Genomic DNA, 7,315 nt, shown 5'->3' on the forward strand with positions numbered 1-7,315 from the left:
GCTTCTCCATAGGCAGCAGAAGTGAAATCTGTAGGGGAAGCATCAAACACAGTTGTACGATTTTAGCTAAGGCTATTTCACGCTGACACTTTATAATGGAAGCATTATGTTGTTATAACCTAAAGAAGGGCTTTCTCGTCATCAATATTTTAAAAACTACCCTACCCATTCAGCAAAGTCTGGGCCTGAAAGAGTTTCAGAAATTTTAGAAACATGCACTGACTTCCTTAGAACTGTGCTCACTGAATTACCTGGAGCTATTGCCTAGTATTGCTGCATTCTATTGCGTTGCAGAGACTTTTTAAAAGAAATTGCTTATTGAGCCAAGTCCTGTCCAAACATTGGTAAATGTCTTTGTATTTGGCATTATGATGATGAATACCATGATGCAGACACAACAGCCACCCTGGCACACTGAGGGGTCATGGAAATAAGAGTGATAGCATGATTTTGTGAGCAGAATGTTGGGCAGTGTCTGTTTCCAAGGGGAGAACAAATGAAGAGAGGCTTGAAAAGTAATGTCAGAAAGAATTCTGACATCACCAAGAGAATGTGATGACCCTCCTGGGAAACTAGTTGTAATGAGGATTGGAGGAGAACCACAAGTCTCAACCTCTGTACAGGTTTGGACTAGAAAGAGGCCTAAGGTGCAAAATTGGGATTGGATCCAAAATTTCCCAAAGGTTGTGAGTTTTCAGATATGGGGTTTTAGTTTGGTCCTATTTGTTGTTTAAATTTGCCACTAGATCAATATGTTTCTTCTGAAGAAGGGAAATACCAGCCCTTCAATGACTCGGTGCAGATGTTTGAATGACTGTGGTTTTTGACTAGATATTTGCAATCCAAATTCATAGGGGGTAGCCAACTGCAATTAATGATATAGCTCTTTAAATTCTGCCTATTACAACACATCAGTGTCACATTGCTTTCTGCTGGGTATGTTTAGGGCTTTTGCTGAGCCTGAGGCACATTGTAGAGAAGGAGATGGAAAGTGGCATGGGAAAAAAAGTTCTTGTGATGGTCTCAATTTTGTATGATGCCTACCATAGACTCCAAAGTGATAGTCATCTTGGATATACATAGAATATCAGGGTTGGAAGGGACCTCAGCTAGTCCAACCCCCTGCTCAAAGCAGGACCAATCCCCAACTAAATCCCCAAATTATCCCCTCAAGGATTGAGCTCATAACCCTGGGTTTAGCAGGCCAATGCATAAACCACTGAGCTATCCCTCCCCCCATAGAGGATAAACTGCCCAAGTGTTGTTGACAGGAGGAAACGTATTTTCAAGAACTAATAATTCATCAAAGCAGCATGAATGAGGGTACCCTATGTTACATCTGTAAAGCCAGTGTAGCCAATGCTTTCTCAAATATAACCACCCTAGTGTGCAGGGAGATTGGAACTATGGCTGCACCCTCCCCCTTCCCAGAAACACCTGCTCTGTCTACTGCTAAGATTGCTAGGAGTGCTAGCTGCCTTTGCTGAACTTCCACAACAGAAGCCAGGTTGTCTGGCTCCTGAGCAAGTACATAAGGTAAGGGGGAGAAAGGATAAGTTTCCTGTACCCATCCACCATCAAGTGCACCTGCACTATGGGAGACATAATCTAGCACATTATTTGTAATCTTCAAAGTGATATTTCTAAATATAATATTTTCCTCATCACAATCTACATGCTGCCTTTCTATGACTTACAGATGGAAGTCTGTGTTGGTCCCATGCTGCAGCATTTAATGACCAGGGATAGTTTCCCACACCTTGACAGCCATGTTGTTATCAGTCACCATCTTGGACACAGTTTTGTGAATCTTCAGTCTTTTATTGCATTCCACCACACAGGAAAAGCTTCAGAACAATGACACTGAACCTTGTTATTTCTAAGTGAAGGAACACACTTGGTGTGGGTCAGTAAGGAATACATATAAAGTAATTTAAAAAAGGCACTGCTAGGTCAAGTTTGTCCCAGAAGTTGTTTGGGAAGCATGAACTATTTTGAAACCTAAGGAAACCAGAAATGGTTCCATGGATCTACTCCAAAGCAAAACCCACAAAGGGAACATTTTGAAAAGTCCAAACAAGCTGGCCTCTGCAGCATCTCCAAACCAAACACTACAGCACAAGGTCAAGTCAGGATTACACATATTCCTCTGCACAGAAATAAAAGTGGAAGTGACTAGTCTGGTTCTCTTACCCAAGCTGAGAAGAATGCAGACGGCAAACAACCAGTGTAATCGTGGAATGGAAATTAGATTTTTTTTTCCCAGTTAATATCCCAATCCTGTTGCCACTGAAGTTAATGGGAGTTTTGCTATAAATTTCAACTGGTATCAGATTAGGCTGCTAAAGACATTATTTGCAAAACAATGCATTTTTAAATATAAGGTATTTAATCTGATTGTGTCTCTTTATTAATCTTATTCTAGAGCTGACAGTGTGCTCATTGCTATATAGGACATAAAAGAAAGAAAGTCCCTGTCCTGGAAGTCTTGTAAGTTAAGTCTCTGATCCTGCAATGTGTTCCTTCATTGAAACACACAGCGTATTGCCGGACTGGGGTTTAAAACAGAGATGCAGAGAAGACAAGCTGTGCTGAAAAATCGCAGAGCTTGGAGTAATTCTTTTTAAAAACACCACATCTTTTTGGTCTGGCAGTCTCACAAAATGGGCCCTTTCTGGAAGGCTTCTGGTATTTCCTGGGTTTGGCCAGGTTGAAAGTAGTGTAAAGAACATATATATTTCTTTTTTAAACACAGTGGTTTGGTGCTTCTGGTTTCGGCCAAAATTAGGAAGTGCAGCTATCCATGAAAATTATCAAAATTAAAAACCAAACCTTCTAAAAATATTCAGGGTCACTTTAACTTTTGGAAAAGTGCTGGTCAGTTGAATTTGTATTTAAATAACATTCACTTCTCCCTAATCCCACACACAGGCTGTAATCCTGAATTTAGTTACACCTGTGCAACCCACCCCATTAAAGTCAGTGGGGCTATACAGCTGTAACTAAGTGCAGAATCAGAGCCTTTGTGTATGTGTGATTAGGGAGGAGTGAATTTATTTGAATTTGAACCTCTTGAGGTTCCCCCATTACTAACAATGCACTAAATACGTTCTTAGTTGCCTCTGTACAGTCCTATGGGCCTGCAGAGGTGTAACTAAGCATAACATTTGGTCCATCTTTAGTAATTGGAGAAGTGCAAGAGATCTGGAGTTTGGGTCTGCATAAGTATCCCAAGTTTTGGATACTTAGTGACATTTTCTGAGCCTCTTGAGTTAGCCACATTGGAGTGGAAATCTTACCAGGACAGCCTTCCAGTGTCTTTCATTAAAACACCATGGCAGGGGCAGATTTGAGGCTCCTGGAAAAATCTACCATTGTGGCAGCCCTGGGGCTGGAGGGACTCTTGCTCCCTTTTACGGCCACAGGGTGCCATGAGGGGAAGGGGCGGAGTGGGGCAGGGCTGTGAGTGGAATGGGGCAGGGTTGCAGGTAGAAGGGGTGGAACGGGGCAGGAACAAAGGTGGAAGGAGTGGGGTGGGGCCACGGTTCTGGCACTGGGCCCCCCCCACACTTGCTCCAGCCCAGGTCCCCAAGAGACCTTAATCCGCCTCTGCACCAAGGGCCTGATTCCTCCCGCATTTACACAGGTGCATCTCCCTTTGAAATCATCCTTTCTTGTGTTGTTTCTGGACCTTTACTTCCAATGCTGGCATAGGCACACAAGGATGAAAAGTCAGACAAGCATTTTGAAGATCATCATAACCTTTTAAAATTGTCTAGGGTGCTGCGTGAGTTATGGATTAAGGTTTAAGGGAAGTTCCTTATTTTATCTGTAGTATTAACTCATTTCATGTGTTCATGAAAACTAGGGTATGCCTATAGTACGAGCTAGAGGTGTGTAGTGTAGATGTAGCCAAAGCGGGTAGCTGAAGTACAGTGGTCACCATTAAAATACTTACCAACAATACCACCCCACAATAACTGAGATTATTTCCTATTCTAAATACAAGGAAATACTGCATTATCCTAGGGTGGCAAATACTGACTTTCTGGGGTGTCCATTTTTATTTAAAGAGAAAGTTCTTTGAGCAAGGAGTGAGAAGCAGGGGACTGCCCGTGAGTTCTAACCTGGCTCTCACATGGGCTTGCTATGTCTGAGGCTAATCTCATAATTAACCCTTAGGAACTATGAAATTGGGGTCATAAATGGCTCTCTCATGTGGATGAATGAGCTAATGATTGAATAGGTCTTTGAAAATATAAACAAAGCTGTCCAATATTTATGCATTATTAGGTAGGAGATCAGAAAGAAATACTAGTGTTTGGAAAAATGTAAATGTGCTCCTATTTTGATTTTGTGCTCTCACACGTATATATTCAGTCAAGAAGTGTTAAATGAAAAGAGTTTGTGCTGTGCTTGACAGGAACCAATGAAACCGGGTGAAGTTAGTAACAAGGGAGAGAGAATGTCTTTTCTGATCCTTTCACAATGGGGATATCAGTGCCACTTCAGCATGTTACTGCAACTGTGAGCTATTACGATAGTTCTTCTTCAAATTTCATTACACATGTCAAATCAAGCTATCGCCAGTGTGTATCTGCTTTTCAGTTTAAGTTACTGATTTATCCAATGGTAAGTTTTCTCAAATTTTTCTTTACTATTGGTGTATGAAATGTTCGTACCCTCATGGATCGAGAAGCTGTTGCAAGACCTGAGAGAAGGACAGCCCTCATTGCTCAAGAACTAGTCCATTATAACATCGATATAGCGGCCTTAAGTGAAAGATTGAGCAAGATCTCAATTGCCTGGGGAAGGTTTCTTGGGTGAACCAGGAGGTGGTTACACCTTCTTCTGGAAGGGTAAGACTGAGACAGAGGATAGAATACATAGAGTTGGTCTGGCAATAAAAACCTTATTGATGCATCAACTCCCAGACCTTCCAGTGGGTAGCAATGAAAGATTGCTGAAGCTACGCTTCCCACTAAATGCCAAATGTCATGTCACCATCATCAGTGCATATGCACCCACTTTAACGTGCTCTGACAACTCAAAGGAACAATTCTATGAAGATCTCGACAGACTGATCAAGGCCACACCTGTAACAGATAAACTACTCCTACTTGGAGATTTCAGTGCCCGAGTCGGGGCTGACAGCGAGAACTGGAAAGGAGTAATCGGGCCACATGGTGTAGGCAAAATGAACAGTAATGTACTACTTCTTTTGAGTCTTTGTTCTGAAAATGACCTGACCATTACCAACACTCTGTTCCGACAAGCGGACAAATACAAAATGACGTGGATGCACCCTAGGTCCAAACAGTGGCATCTGATAGATTATGCCATTGTTAGAAGGCGAGACATCCGAGACGTACTGATTACCAGAGTAATGCAAGGCGCAGAGTGCTGGACAGATCACAGATTAGTCAGGACGTCTCTTCAACTCTACATCGTTCCTTCTCGGCACAAACGTCCTAAGCATGTGCGACCTGCTTTCAATATAGCCAAACTGAAGGATGCTCAATGTTTCAACAAATTCCAGAAGAGTCTTGATGACAAACTGACATCCCACGGACAACTGATCGGTACTGTAACCAAAAAGTGGGACCAGTTCAAGCAGATAGTGACTGACACAGCAATAACATCTCTTGGACCAAAGAAAAGAACACATCAGGATTGGTTTGATGAGAACCAAGAAGAAATATGCTCAGCACTGGAAGTAAAGAGAAAAGCCTTTATTGAATGGCAGAATGACCCCTCCTCAGTCTCTAAATGGGACCATTTCAAGTACCTTCAGAGCAAAACACAGAAAGACCTCCGTCAGATACAAGACAACTGGTGGGAGAGCAAAGCCAAAGAAATTGAGCACTATGCTGAGACCCACAATTTAAAGCTGTTCTTTAGTGCTATTAAGACTGTCTATGGACCCTTTAAACCAAGGACCACCCTATTGCTCTCTTTAGACGACACAATGCTGATTAAAGATAAAGAAGGCATCAACGAAAGATGGCGAGAACACTTTAGTAACCTTCTCAATAGACCATCAACCGTGAATAATAATGTCCTTAATGAAATTCCACAACAACCTGCTCTGACAGATCTTGACTTTCCGCCCACTATAGATGAGATTAAGAAAGCTGTTAGCCAGATGAGTTCAGGGAAAGCTCCTGGAAAAGATGGGATACCAGCAGAGAGATATAAAGCAGCAGGTCCAGCAGCACTAGCAGCATTCCACAGCATGATCATCAACATCTGGGAGGATGAAAACATACCACAGGACCTTCGCGATGCTACTATTGTCTCTTTTTTCAAGAACAAAGGCAGCAAAGCAGAATGTGGAAACTATAGAGGCATATCCCTTCCCTCTGTTGGAGGGAAGATCATCTCCCGCATCATCTTGAACCGCCTAATAGCTAGTATTTCCGAGGCAAATCTACCTGAAAGCCAATGTGGTTTTTGACCTGGCTGGAGCACAGTTGACATGGTGTTTGCTGTCGGACAAATACAAGAGAAGTGCATTGAACAGAATATGCACCTGTATGCTGTCTTCATAGATCTGACAAAGGCATTTGATACCGTCAACAGGGAAGCCCTTTGGACCATTCTAACACGACTTGGCTGCCCAAGAAAATTTGTCCAGATTATACGACTTTTTCATGACAGCATGACAGGTGAAGTATTGTCTGATGGAGCCACATCAGCCCCCTTTAACATCACCAACGGCGTGAAACAAGGATGTGTTCTCGCTCCTGTCCTATTTAACCTGTTCTTTGCATGTGTCCTTAACCATGCACTGAAAGATCTGGACCGAGGTATATACTTGAAATAACAGCACGATGGTTCACTTTTTGACCTCCGTCGCCTGAATGCAAAGACTAAGACAGTGCAGAAACTCCTTCTTGAGGCACTCTTTGCTGACGACTGTGCCCTCATGGCTCACACTGAAAATGATCTTCAGCACATTGTCAACAAGTTTGCTGAGGCCTCGCAACTTTTCGGACTAACTATCAGCCTTGGAAAGATAGAAGTTCTCCATCAACCTGCACCTGCATCAAATGCTTCTGTCCCGAGTATCTCCATCGACGGCACTCAGCTGAAAGTAGTGGAGAACTTTAAATATCTGGGTAGTGTCATATCCAGTGATGGATCACTGGATAATGAGATCAATGCACGAATATCCAAAGCAAGCCAGGCACTTGGCTGTCTGCGTGTCAAAGTTTTAAATCACCACAGCATCTGGATGTCAACAAAACTGCTTGTGTACAGAGCTGTTGTTCTTTCATCTCTTTTGTACGGGTGCGAAACATGGACACTATAT

General features: G+C 42.6%; 1 pseudogene; it reads left to right on the plus strand.

Annotated features, from left to right (window-relative positions):
* The first annotated feature begins 4,674 nt into the window (after positions 1-4,674).
* LOC128838804 (uncharacterized) lies at positions 4,675-6,871 on the plus strand (annotated as a pseudogene).
* The last annotated feature ends 444 nt before the right edge of the window (positions 6,872-7,315 follow it).

The sequence above is a fragment of the Malaclemys terrapin genome, chromosome 6 (assembly GCF_027887155.1).
Source record: "Malaclemys terrapin pileata isolate rMalTer1 chromosome 6, rMalTer1.hap1, whole genome shotgun sequence".
NCBI classification, from domain to species: domain Eukaryota; kingdom Metazoa; phylum Chordata; order Testudines; family Emydidae; genus Malaclemys; species Malaclemys terrapin.